The 13,935-nt window shown below is 39.2% G+C and overlaps 1 protein-coding gene and 1 long non-coding RNA gene across 16 annotated transcripts in view; one reads left to right on the forward strand and one right to left on the reverse strand.

Annotated features, from left to right (window-relative positions):
* Window positions 1-13,935, forward strand: part of PTPRT (protein tyrosine phosphatase receptor type T) — a 1,093,164-nt gene that overhangs the window by 844,834 nt on the left and 234,395 nt on the right. The gene's annotated exons all lie outside the window — the stretch shown is intronic.
* The window catches only part of LOC309645405, a 925,297-nt gene that overhangs the window by 211,758 nt on the left and 699,604 nt on the right, over window positions 1-13,935 (reverse strand). The gene's annotated exons all lie outside the window — the stretch shown is intronic.

Raw genomic sequence — 13,935 nt, forward strand, 5'->3', positions numbered from 1 at the left:
GAGACAGACTCTATGCTGCATAAAGCCTAAAATATTTACTGTATGGCCCTTCACAGAAAAAAATTCTGAGACCCCTGTAATAGAGGATAGAAAGGTGTTTCACTTGGGCAAATCATATGCAGATCTGAGTCTTAATTTCCTCATCTATAAAAGAATACCTATAAATTTGATATCTATTAATGCACTAAACATGTTTTAGTTAATCAGTGACTGCTAACCCCTTTGTCATTACCGTTAGTCACATTAGAAAATATTTTTCTCCCAAAGACAAGGTAACCTTTTTGTGTCAAATATTTTTTTGGTTACTGAGGAGTGCCAGTCATAACATTACAAAATCACAGGGCTGTAAAGGATCTGAAAGGTCATCCAATATCTCCCTCCCTCCCCCTACGTACAAAACAGTGCTTCAGTCAATATTACAATATCACAGTTAACTGATGTTAATGATTATTCTTTTTTTTAAATTGAAGTATAGTTGATTTACAATGTTGTGTTACTTTCTGGTGTACAGCAGAGTGATTCAGTTGTATATACATATTCTTTTTCATTATGGTTTATTACAGGATATTGTAAATAGTTCCCTGCACTATACAGTAGTACCTTGTTGTTTATCTGTCTTATATATAGTTATGTATCTGTTAATCCCAAACTCCTCCAACCCCTTTCCTCTTTGGTAACCATAAGTTTGTTTTCTATGTCTATGGGTCTATTTCTGTTTTGTAAATAAGTTGATTTGTATCATTTTTTTAGATTCCACATATAAGTAGTATCATATGATATTTGTCTTTCTCTTTCTGACTTACTTCACTTAGTATGATAACCTCTAGGTCCATCCATGTTGCTGCAAATGGCATTATTTCATTCTTTTTTATGGCTGAGTAGTATTCCATTGTGTGTGTATATATATATATATATATATATATATATATATATATATATATATACACATACATACATATATACCACATCTTCTTTATCCATTCAAATGATGAACATTTAGGTTGCTTCCATGTCTTGGCTATTGTAAATAGTGCTGCTATCAACATTAGGATGCAGGTATCTTTCTGAATTAAGGTTTTGTCTGGATATATGCCCAGGAGTGGGATTGCTGGATCATATGGCAACTCTATTTTTAGTTTTTTAAGGAACCTCCATACTGTTCTCCATAGTGGCTGCACCAATTTACATTCCCACAAACAGGGTAGGAGGGTTCCCTTTTCTCTACATGCTCTCCAGCATTTATTTGGTGATGTTAGTACTTATTCTTGAATACCTCCAATGACAGAGAACTCACTTCTTTATGTGGTAACTTTGCTGATCTTTATGGAGGCTGTGGCTCTAAGAAAGCTTTTTTTTAACTGACTTAAATATATCGTTTATTGTAGCTTCTACCCATTGCTCTTGATCCATACTTTTAGGTCCCAGTAGAACCAGTGCAATCACCTTCTCAGGTGGTATTTTTTTTCAGTTACATAAGAACTTTTCCACCATTCACTTCCCCTCTATACACACACACCCATCTGGTCTTATGTTCTGCAAGCTAACTAACTATCTTTAAGTTCCTCTTATACTCAAGTATTTTCCATCTAGGCTGCTTTTGTGGACATGTTTCAGGTTGCCATATTTCATCCAACAAATAGATAATGAACAGTGACATTTGCTAGACCCGATAGTTCATATTAAGATTATGTAGTATGTGCCCTCAAAGAGCTTCTATAAATGTAAGGGAATCTTATGTGCCATTTTCCACAGTGTTTCGCTCACTGGAGAAGGGAAAGCTGAGACAGAAGCAAGATTTGGTGAAGTTCTTACAGAACAGCCTGTGGCCAAGGTAGTCTAGTCTGTCAGTGGCAGTCATTACCTTATGGGAAACCTGGATTGAGAAACTAATTAACATTTAAAATGTCCACCTACCCATTTAGATTCCACATTAGTATTTCAGTTCTGCATTCATTACTGGTTCAAGCAACATTCCTCACAGAGTATAAAACTACAAAAAGAAACCAGACTGCCTTCCACCTGTACATCTGGTCTTCCCTCTGCATGCACCACTCTGAGGTATTGAGGAGGAAGACATAAAGGTGGCCAGAAGCATCTGGGAGCTCATCTTGTTCTTGGTTCTCTGCATCCCATATGAGCCAGTTTCTTGGTTCAGCACAGCCCTGAGAAGGGATGGCCTTCCCTGCTCTTGGCAGCATATCAACTGGTGTTGTTGGGTTTCCATGCTGTGGAGCAGAGTCGTAGCTTCATTCAGTTCACCTGCTATCACATTCCTACCAAGATTCTCCTGAAAACCCAGCAACAGACCAAGTCTGTAGAACCAGGAAACTGGAAAATGGACCCCAGGAGAGATTTCCCCAACCTGAGCATGGTAGGTCCTAGAAGAACAGCAGATGAGGCAGGAGACTTCGTATAATAGAAACCGTTTTCAAGACATGCGGTTTTGCCATTGGGAAAAAGTCACCCCACTGTGAAGCTACCTCATCTAAGAAGCAGTGTCTACTACTGCTTCCGAGAGAAACAAAGCCATTTAATGACTCATGCCTCTGATCCCACCCCATGTGTACACCCATTTGGGAACTAAGGTTTGCTGTAATGGAACACGAGCAGGGATGGAACTGGATGGGTGCTTATGCCAGGTGTCTTGAGGGTGTAGTCGGCCTCACAGGAACAGAGAGGACAAAGCTGTGGGAGCTGGTACTCAGAGCATTGTATTTTTTCTAGCAAGAGAAAAACCACACACCATTTCAAATTACTGTGTAGTATTAAGTTTTACCGAAAAGAGTTGGGTGAAACGGACACAGGAGCAGGAAAGTCATTCTCGGTCTAACACATCTCTGCTTGGCCCCCTCAGATTTCGCCATATCATAAAGGGCAGAAGACAGTGCAGTTAAGCCTGGAGGATTTTTGAGGAGAAAATGTTATAACCCACAAATTTCTTATCAGCCAGGTTGTTGTTCTTGTGTAAATGCATCAGAAAGACATTCTCACCATCCTGAGGGTCCCACAGGTCCTGCTTCTAATAAATCATTCAAAGAGCAACTGACCAAGCAATGAATCAAAATAAAGAAATCAAGAATAGGGAAATATGAAATAAAAAGACCCACAGTGAGCATGGAAACTAATTAAATATCACATTAATGCTAAATAATTGCTCTAAACATGTTACAGAGAGGTTAATATTAAAAGCAATTACTTAAAGAAAAGATGTATAATGTAAAAAGTTAACAGTTGTGATCTGGGTCTGTAATTCACTCTTATGTCAACAAAAACTAAGGAAGAGTTGGAGGATTGATGAATGTAAATAAAAACCTGCTAATTTTCCCACTTTAGACAGGATGGAATAGCTAATGACTATTTTAATTTTGATACTAAGATTTTTTTTAAGTATACTTTTTTGGAACATAAAGGCAGCCTTCCAATCTATCATAGAAAAGCCAGAAGACAACAATCTGCAAAGAAAAGGGGGAGAAATAAAGGAAACTATAAGTAAACATGAAAATCAGCAAGTATAAAGCAAGCCGGAAAACAGAAGCACTATATTTTTTTTAAGTGATGCTTTACTCCCTTCATAAAGGGGTAAAATGTCTTGAGTCAAGTAAAAACCAGAATTCAGCAAATCTATATCACTAGAAGATCAAAAACAAAGGTTAGGGCAAAGTTATATTACGTTTAAAAAATTAAAGGAAAGCAGAAATGGCCATTTGTTGCAGGATGGTTGTGGGCAAGGTTGAATGATTTACTGTCAGTCAGTTTCATTGCTTCCAATCCCATCTACAAGTTTCAGTCAAAACAGGGTAAGAGAATTTTAGGGTTCAGATATATTTATTCTGTGAATAGTAAAGATGTTTTTTCAGCTTAGCAGAGTGGCTAAATATTCAGCCTTTACAAAAAGACTGCCTATACACAAAACCCTAGTAACTGTGTGACTTTTAAGTAACCTATTAAAAGAGTTAGATGTGATTGATTAATTAATTAAGGAAACACCTAGCAAGCGCACACTCTATGTTCCCCCCACCCCCTAAAAAAGGCACCTTTTTTGAGTGCTGGGAATAAAGCAGTAAGCCAAACAGACAAAAACTCCCTGCCCTCATAGCATTTACATTCTAGTAGGGGAGAGACCAAAAATAAATAAGTAAAATAATGTGTCAAATAATTAGTCATTAGGTTTAGAAATGTGGAGGTCACTCATTAAATCTTGACTATTATTAGGATGGGAGTAAAGACATTTTGTAAACTCTACAGTGAACTATGTAAATGTGGAGTAATTTAATCCAGCCCCGTGAACACCATGGAGAGTCCGAGTATGATGTCCATTATGAAGCATGGTCCGCAGAGGCCTCGCACGCACTTTCATGAAGTGTGAGTTGTTCACAGGCGCTTGCGTTTGGAATTCTGATCAGATTAGTATTGGGTTGGCCCAAAAGCTCGTTCGGGTTTTTCCGTAGCAACTTATGGAAAAACCCAAACGAGCTTTTGGGCCAACCCAGTATCCCATTAACCCATTTATGCTTTCTTACAGATAACAAGGTCAGTCGCACCTGTTGAAGCACTGTCTTTGGTGCTGAATTCTCAGCATCTGTCTTTCTTGCGAATCAGGCCATACTGTAACTATTTGTTGTGGATACAACAATATTACAGATCTATAGCGGTTAAGAATTGGATGATTTTGAGGTGTCATCTAATCTACACCAGAAGCCAACATAGAAATCTCTAATAAAGTGTTCTTGGCAAGGCATTATATAGCCTCAGCTTGACCACTGCAATTCTTTGGAGGGAAAGAGTTGATTTCCTTTGTTGAACAAGAAAAATTGTTAGAACTTTCTCCTTTCTATAAAGCCAAATTCTGTCCCCTTAACTCTCTACTCTTGGACACTTGTATTGATTGGAACAAATCAAATCATTCTTTACCATGTCAGCCTTTTGGAGAAAATACGACAGTATCAACTACCATCTCTGGCCACCCAGGCCATCTCTCATTGATATTTAATATGCAATTACTTCTATTTCTCATATGGCATGATTTCTGTATCTCTTTCATCCTGTTTATTCTGTTCTCTCATAGACAGACTCCTTTTTTCCAATGCCTTCCTTAAAAAGGGGTAATCAGAACCTAGCATTGTACTCCAGATATAGTTAGACCATTCCTGCTACATTTCAACTACCCCTCCTCTCTTGACCATTTTCTAAGACATTATTTCTCATACATTCCAAGATATTTTTTTCACTTCAGGGACCTCTTGCAGGCTGCTATATTATCCACGTCTCTCTTCTTCATTCTTTGAAGAACTAGTACATACTCAGTTTTCAGGCCTCATCTTCAATGTCATATCCTTTGGGAACTTTCCAATCATATTATCTAAGAGCCATCCACACCAATACTCACTATATGTTAACCTGTTCTTTTTATTTACGACATTGTGCATATTTTTTTAACATCTTTATTGGAGTATAATTGCTTAACAGTGGTGTGTTAGTTCCTGCTGTATGACAAAGTGAGTCAGCCATACGTATACATATATCCCCATATCCCCTCCCTCTGGTGTCTCCCTCCCAGCTTCCCTATCCCACCCCTCTAGGTGGTCACAAGGCATGGAGCTGATCGCCCTGTGCTATGCGGCCGCTTCCCACTAGCTATCTATTTTACATTTGGTAGTGTATATATGTCACTGCCACTCTCTCACTTCATCCCAGCTTACTCTTCCCCCTCCCTGTGTCCTAAAGTCCATTCTCTACATCTGCGTCTCTATTCCTGTCCTGCCCCTAGGTTCTTCAGAACCATTTTGCTTCTTTTTTTTTAGTTTCCATATATATGTGTTAGCATACGGTATGTGTTTTTCTCTTTCTGAGTTACTTCACTCTGTATGACAGACTTTGGTCCATCCACCTCACTACAAATAACTCAATTTCATTTCTTTTTATGGCTGAGTAATAATCCATTGTATATATGTGCCACATCTTCTTTATCCATTCATCTGTCAGTGCACACTTAGGTTGCTTCCATGTCCTGGCTATTGTAAATAGTGCTGCAAAGAACATTGTGGTACATGACTCTTTTTGAATTATGGTTTTCTCAGGGTATATGCACAGTAGTGGGATTGCTGGGTCGTATGGTAGTTCTATTTTTAGTTTTTTAAGGAACCTCCTTACTGTTCTCCATAGTGGCTGTATCAATTTACATTCCCACCAACAGTGCAAGAGGGTTCCCTTTTCTCCACACCTCTCCAGCATTTATTGTTTGTAGATTTTTTGATAATGACCATTCTGACCCATGTGAGGTGATACTTCACTGTAGTTCTGATTTGCATTTCTCTAATGATTAGTAATGTTGAGCATCCTTTCATGCGTTTGTTGGCAATGTGTATATCTTCTTTGGAGAAATGTCTATTCAGGTCTTCTGCACATTTTTGGGCTGGGTTGTTTGTTCTTTTCGTATTCACCTGCATGAGCTGCTTGTATATTTTGGAGATTAATCCTTTGTCAATTGCATCATTTGCAAATATTTTCTCCCATTCTGTGGGTTGTCTTTTCATCTGTTTATGGTTTCCTTTGCTGTGCAAAAGCTTTTAAGTTTCATTAGGTCCCATTTGTTCATTTCTGTTTTTATTTCCATTTCTCTAGGAGGTGGGTCAAAAAGGATCTTGCTGTGATTTAGGTCATAGAGTGTTCTGCCGATGTTTTCCTCTAAGAGTTTTATATTATCTGGCCTTACATTTAGGTCTTTAATCATTTTGAGTTTATTTTTGTGTATGGTGTTAGGGAGTGTTCTAATTTCATTCTTTCACATGTAGCTGTCCAGTTTTCCCAGCACCACTTATTGAAGAAGCTGTCTTTTCTCCATTGTATATTCTTGCCTCCTTTATCAAAGATAAGGTGACCATATGTGCGTGGGTTTATCTCTGGGCTTTGTATCCTGTTCCATTGATCTATATTTCTGTTTTTGTGCCAGTACCGTACTGGCTCGATTACTATAGCTTTGTAGTATAGTCTGAGGTCCGAGAACCTGATTCCTCCAGCTCCATTTTTCTTTCTCAAGATTGCTTTGGCTATTCGGGGTCTTTTGTGTTTCCATACAAATTGTGAAATTTTTTGTTCTAGTTTTGTGAAAAATGCCATTGGTAGTTTGATAGGGATTGCGCTGAATCTGTAGATCGCTTTGGGTAGTATAGTCGTTTTCACAATGTTGATTCTTCCAATCCAAGAACATGGTATATCTCTCCATCTGTTTGTATCACCTTTAATTTCTTTCCTCAGTGTCTTATAGTTTTCTGCATACAGGTCTTTTGTCTCCTTAGGTAGGTTTATTCCTAGGTATTTTATTCTTTTTGTTGCAATGGTAAATGGGAGTGTTTCCTTAATTTCTCTTTCAGATTTTTTATCATTAGTGTATAAGAATGCAGGAGATTTCTGTGCATTAATTTCATATCCTGCTATTTTACCAAATTCATTGATTAGTTCTAGTAGTTTTCTGGCAACATCTTTAGGATTCTCTATGTATAATATCGTGTCATCTGCAAACAGTGACAGTTTTACTTCTTTTCCGATTTGGATTCCTTTTAGTTCTTTTTCTTCTCTGATTGCTGTGGCTAAAACTTCCGAAACTATATTGAATAATAGTGGTGAGTGGGCAACCTTGTCTTGTTCCTGATCTTAGTGGAAACGGTTTCAGTTTTTCACCATTGAGAACAATGTTGGTTGTGGGTTTGTCATATATTGCCTTTATTATGTTGAGGTAAGTTCCCTCTATGCCTACTTTCTGGAGGTTTTTTTTTTTTTTTTTTAAATAGTCGCGTTTTGTTTTTTTTTTAATAGCTACTTTATTTATTTATTTTTATTTTTAGCTGTGTTGGGTCTTCGTTTCATGCGAGGACTTTCTCTAGTTGCGGCAGGCGGGGGCCACTCTTCATCGTGGTGCGGAGGCCACTCTTCATCGCGGTGCGTGGGCCTCTCACTATTGCGGCCCCTCCCGTTGCGGGGCACAGGCTCCAGACGCGCAGGCTCAGCAGTTGTGGCTCACAGGCCCAGTTGCTCCGTGGCATGTGGGATCTTCCCAGACCAGGGCTCGAACCCGTGTCCCCTGCATTAGCAGGCAGATTCTCAACCACTGCGCCACCAGGGAAGCCCTCTGGAGGGTTTTTACCCTAAATGGTGTTGAATTTTGTCGAAAGCTTTTTCTGCATCTGTTGAGATGATCATATTTTTTTTTCCTTCAATTTGTTAATATGGTTTATCACGTTGATTGATTTACGTATATTGAAGAATCCTCGCATTCCTGGGATAAACCCCACTTGATAATGGTGTATGATCCTTTTAATGTGCTGTTGGATTCTGTTTGTTAGTATTTTGTTGAGGATTTTTGCATCTATGTTTATCAGTGATATTGGCCTGTAGTTTTCTTTATTTTGTGACATCTTTGTCTGGTTTTGGTATCAGGGTGATGGTGGCCTCATAGAATGAGTTTGGGAGCGCTCCTCCCTCTGCTATATTTTGGAAGATTTTGAGAAGGAAAGATGTTAGCTCTTCTCTAAATGTTTGATAGAATTCTCCTGTGAAGCCATCTGGTCCTGGGCTTTTGTTTGTTGGAAGGTTTTTAATCACAGTTTCAATTTCAGTGCTTGTGATTGGTCTGTTCATATTTTCTATTTCTTCCTGTTTCAGTCTCGGCAGGTTGTGCATTTCTAAGAATCTGTCCATTTCTTCCAGGTTGTCCATTTTATTGGCATAGAGTTGCTTGTAGTAATCTCTTGTGATCTTTTGTATTTCTGCAGTGTCAGTGGTTACTTCTCCTTTTTCATTTCTAATTCTATTGATTTGAGTCTTCTCCCTTTTTCTCTTGATGAGTCTGGCTAATGGTTTATCAATTTTGTTTAAACCAGCTTTTAGTTTCATTGATTTTTGCTATTGTTTCCTTCATTTCTTTTTCATTTATTTCTGATCTGATCTTTATGCTTTCTTTCCTTCTGCTAACTTTGGGTGTTTTTTGTTCTTCTTTCTCTAATTGCTTTAGGTGTAAGGTTATATTGTTTATTTGAGATGTTTCTTGTTTCTTGAGGTAGGATTGTATTGCTATAAACTTCCCTCTTAGAACTGCTTTTGCTGCATCCCATAGGTTTTGCATTGTCGTTTTTTCACTGTCTTTTGTTTCTAGATATTTTTTAATTTCCTCTTTGATTTCTTCAGTGATCTCTTGTTTATTTAGTACTGTATTGTTTAGCATCCATGTGTTTGTATTTTTTATAGATTTTTTTCCTGTAATTGATATATAGTCTCATTGTGTTGTGGTCAGAAAAGATACTTGATATGATTTCAATTTTCTTAAATTTACCAAGGTTTGATTTGTGACCCAAGATATGATCTGTCCTGGAGAATGTTCCATGAGTACTTGAGAAATAACTGTATTCTGTTTTTTTTTTGGTTGGAATGTCCTATAAGTATCAATTAAGTCCATCTTGTTTAATGTGTCATTTAAAGCTTGTGTTTCCTTATTTATTTTCATTTTCGATGATCTGTCCATTGGTGAAAGCGGGGTATTAAAGTCCCCTACTATGATTGTGTTACTGTCAATTTCCCCTTTTATGGCTGTTAGCATTTGCCTTGTGTATTGAGGTGCTCCTATGTTGGGTTTATAAATATTTACAATTACTATATCTTTTTCTTGGATTGATCCCTTGATCATTATGTAGTGTCCTTCTTTGTCTCTTGTAATAGTCTTTATTTTAAAGTCTATTTTTTCTGATATGAGAATTGCTACTCCACCTTTCTTTTGTTTTCCATTTGTATGGAATATCTTTTTCCATCCCCTCACTTTCAGTCTGTATATGTCCCTAGGTCTGAAATGGGTCTCTTTTAGACAGCATACATACGGGTCTTGTTTTTGTATCCATTCAGCCAGTCTGTGTCTTTTGGTTGGAGCATGTAATCCATTTACATTTAAGGTAATTATTGATATGTATGTTCCTATTACCATTTTCTTAATTGTTTTGGGTTTGTTTTTGTGGGTCTTTTCATTCTCTTGTGTTGCCTGCCTAGAGAAGTTCCTTTAGCATTTGTTGTAAAGCTGGTTTGGTGGTGCTGAATTCTCTTAGCTTTTGCTTGTCTGTAAAGGTTTTAATTTCTCCATCGAATCTGAATGAGATCCTTTCTGGATAGAGTAATCTTGGTTTTAGGTTTTTCCCTTTCATCACTTTAAATATGTCCTGCCACTCTCTTCTGCCTTGCAGAGTTTCTGCTGAAAGATCTGCTGTTGACCTTATGGGGATTCCCCTGTATGTTATTTGTTGCTTTTCCCTCGCTGCTTTTAATATTTTTCTTTGTATTTAATTTTTGATAGTTTGAATAATAATGTGTTTTGGCATGTTTCTCCTTGGATTTATCCTGTATGGGACTCTCTGCGCCTCCTGGACTTGATTGACTGTTTCCTTTCCCCTATTAGGGAAGTTTTCAACTATAATCTCTTCCAGTATTTTCTCAGTCCCTTTCTTTTTCTCTTCTTCTTCTGGGGCCCCTATAATTCGAATGTTGGTGCATTTAATGTTGTCCTAGAGGTCTCTAAAACTGTCCTCAATTCTTTTCATTCTTTTTTCTTTTTTCTGCTCTGCAATAGTTATTTCCACTATTTTCTCTTCCAGGTCACTTATCCGTTCTTCTGCCTCAGTTATTCTGCTATTGATTCCTTCTAGAGAATTTTTAATTTCATTTATTGTGTTGTTCATCATTGTTTGTTTGCTCTTTAATTCTTCTAAGTCCTTGTTAAACGTTTCTTGTATTTTCTCCATTCTATTTCCAAGATTTTGGATCATCTTTACTATCATTACTCTGAATTCTTTTTCAGGTAGACTGCCTATTTCCTCTTCATTTGTTTGGTCTGGTGGGTTTTTACTTTGCTCCTTTATTTGCTGCGTATTTCTCTGTCTTATCATTTTGCTTAACTTACTGTGTTTGTGGTGTCCTTTTCGCAGGCTGCTGGTTCATAGTTCCCGTTGTTTTTGGTTTCTGCCCCCAGTGGGTAAGGTTGTTGTAGGTTTCCTGGTGGAGGGGACTGGTGCCTTCTGGTGCCTTTGTTCTGGTGGAGGAGGCTGGATCTTGTCTTTCTGGTGGGCAGGCCACATCCGGTGGTGTGTTTTGGGGTGTCTGTGAACTTATTATGATTTTAGGCAGCCTCTCTGCTAATGGGTGGGGTTGTGTTCCTGTCTTGCTGGTTGTTTGGCATGGGGTGTCCAGCACTGTAGCTTGCTGGTCGTTTAGTGGAGTTTGGTCTTAACGTTGAGATGGAGATCTCTGGGAGAGCTCTCGCTGATTGATATTATGTGGGGCCGGGAGGTCTCTGGTGGCCCAGTGTCCTGAGCTCCGGTTTCCCACCTCAGAAGCTCAGGCCTGACACCCAGCCAGAGCACCAAGACCCTTACATGTAAATGGGTTAAATTCTCCAATCCAAAGGCACAGGGTGGTTGGCCTTCCACGCTCCACTCGGTCCTCCAGCTGGGCCTTGTCCATCGGGCCTGGTTGATATGGAGACCCTGCTTTGGATCCAGGTCCAGCTGCATTCCCTAGCGTCTAGAAGAAGTAGCTGACGCCCCTATCTTCCCTTATCCCTGCCGCAGCTCATCACGATCCTGTAGTGCCTGAGGCTCCGCCCCTCATCCATTGTGCATATTTTTAATTGCACTTGTTTTTTGCAGTGCATGCCTCTCTCATTAGAGTTCCAGGAGGCAGGAACTCTTGTTTGCTGCTGTATTCTCCCTACTGAGTACAATATTTAACACACAGTAGAGACTCAGTCATCATTTGATGAATGAATGAATGAGAGTACAGACTGTTTCTTGTTGTCTGTGAGTCTCAGTTCCCTCACTTATAAAATTGAAATAGTAATACACACTTCGCACAACCATTCTGAGGAGGATTAAATGAGAAACGATCTTGAATACTGAAAGGCACAAATTAAGTGTGAGTAAAGTCTGAATTTCCATTCAGTGTAGCGTGAGATACGGCTCTGGGCTATTTTCCTCATAGAAGGATGAGCCATAAAGGACCTTCCTTCCATCATAGCAGTAATACTTTCCACAGCTGTCTCATTTCACAAGCTCCAGGCTCCTGGGAAGCCTTGATTTCCTCCAGATCTTCCAAATGGTACCCAGAGTAGTTGTCTCAGTTGTAAACAGCGGGTGGGTGCAGTTTGCATCGTTTCTTTCCCACTCTTCCCAGAATGAGGTCTGCTGAGTCTACTGTTCTCTGCATCCCCACCACCATTAGCCACGATTGTGAAGTTGAAAGGACCATAATTAACGGTTGTATGCAAAACAAGTGTGGCGAATTCATGCAAATATCCATCAGAAGCCACCCTTTGTTGGGCAGTGCTGTTGTGCCTGTTCTATTTATGCGGAGGGAAGACTCCTTCCTATATCCTTTTCATCATGTGGGGGCACATTTAACCTGCATGATGCCTCCTCCAAATGGTGAGCTAAATAAGAGAAGTGAGAAGTAGAAGGGTGACCACTCTCTGTGTTTCATTTCCTCTTGCAGCTCCTGAATTCAGTTGCCTCTTAAGAACAGTTGGAAGGCAGATGCTATTTTGAATGAGTCCTCGTGTTTGCAGCATAATCACATTATAATAGTTGGGACGATCTAGGTAGAGCTGGGTTAGGGAAAATTCTGTGTCTCTGAATGAATTGGAAGAAAACATATTTAGTTGTGTCCAAGCCCTGTGAAAATAATATTTGCACATGGATGGGTTTACTGAGGCATGGTTGGGTAGACAGAACTGAAAGTCAGGCATCAGACAGACTTGGCTTTGAATTATGGCTGTTCCCATGTATGTGAACTTGAGCTGATTTCTTAACATCTCATGATACCTAATGAGATTAATGATATACCTCTCCCAAACTTGGGGAGAGCAAATGAGACAATGCATATAAGGCATCCGTCACAGTTGTTGTAGTTCTAGTTCTCTTTTCCTTTTTGCTGCTTTCCTGAAGCTCCTCTCTTGAGGGAGGGGAGGGTTGAAGCACCCTTACCTGGTACATTCCAATTTGTCCTGTAGACTCCGCATAGAAGCACATCACTTCCTAGGGGGACCTCAGGAACCATGTCTGTGTGGCACCTGTTGACTGCCTTAATTCACCCATGACTCAGTTGCTTTGTAACCCCACCCCAAGCTTTATTTTTCTTAGTTTAACTTTTCATATGTGGTTCCAAGCCTGACATCTGTTCCTGTTGAATCTTTTGATATAATTGATTTTGTCTTTGGAGAATGATCTTGCCCCTCCCAACCCCATTTCCTGATTCTGTTTTTACTTTAGTGACTGTTCACATGAAAAAAGCTCAGATGGGCTATGGAATGAGAAGATGCAGGAATCCCAAGCTCAAATGAGTTAGAGTTAAGACCACACAGGAGATCACATGGCTTGGGTCTGAGGTATTCCAGAGGGAGTTTATAAGAAAACTCCTATATTGGTTAGGATAAACTAATTTATGCTGTAGTAACAAGCAACCATGAAATCTCAGTGTATTCCAGAAAAAATATTTTCCACCCTTTCTACATGTGCACAATGGGCCAGCAGAAGGGCTCTGCTTATCCTAGTTACTGAGGGACTTAAGTTGGAAAGTCCATCTTGACATGTGCTTCCATAATCACCAAGGCAGGGAAAGAAATGTGGCAAACAAGGCAATGGTTCTAAAAAGTTTCCACACAAAATGAGACATAGCACTTTCCATTGGCCAAGACTAGTCATGCAGCCATGCTTAACTTCAAAAAGGAATGAGGCAGTGCCTTCCAACTGTGTGCCCAGGGGGAGAACTGGGATATTTGAGAACATCCCTAAGGACCACCACACTTCCCCATTATACCCTAAGCTTTTCCTTCAAATTCTCATAATACCCAGACTCACTCTTGAAGCACCTGTGCAGTTTCTATCACAGATCCTGAGAACTTTCTATTTT

Source organism: Balaenoptera physalus (assembly GCF_965194825.1).
Source record: "Balaenoptera physalus genome assembly, chromosome: 16".
NCBI classification, from domain to species: Eukaryota; Metazoa; Chordata; class Mammalia; order Artiodactyla; family Balaenopteridae; genus Balaenoptera; species Balaenoptera physalus.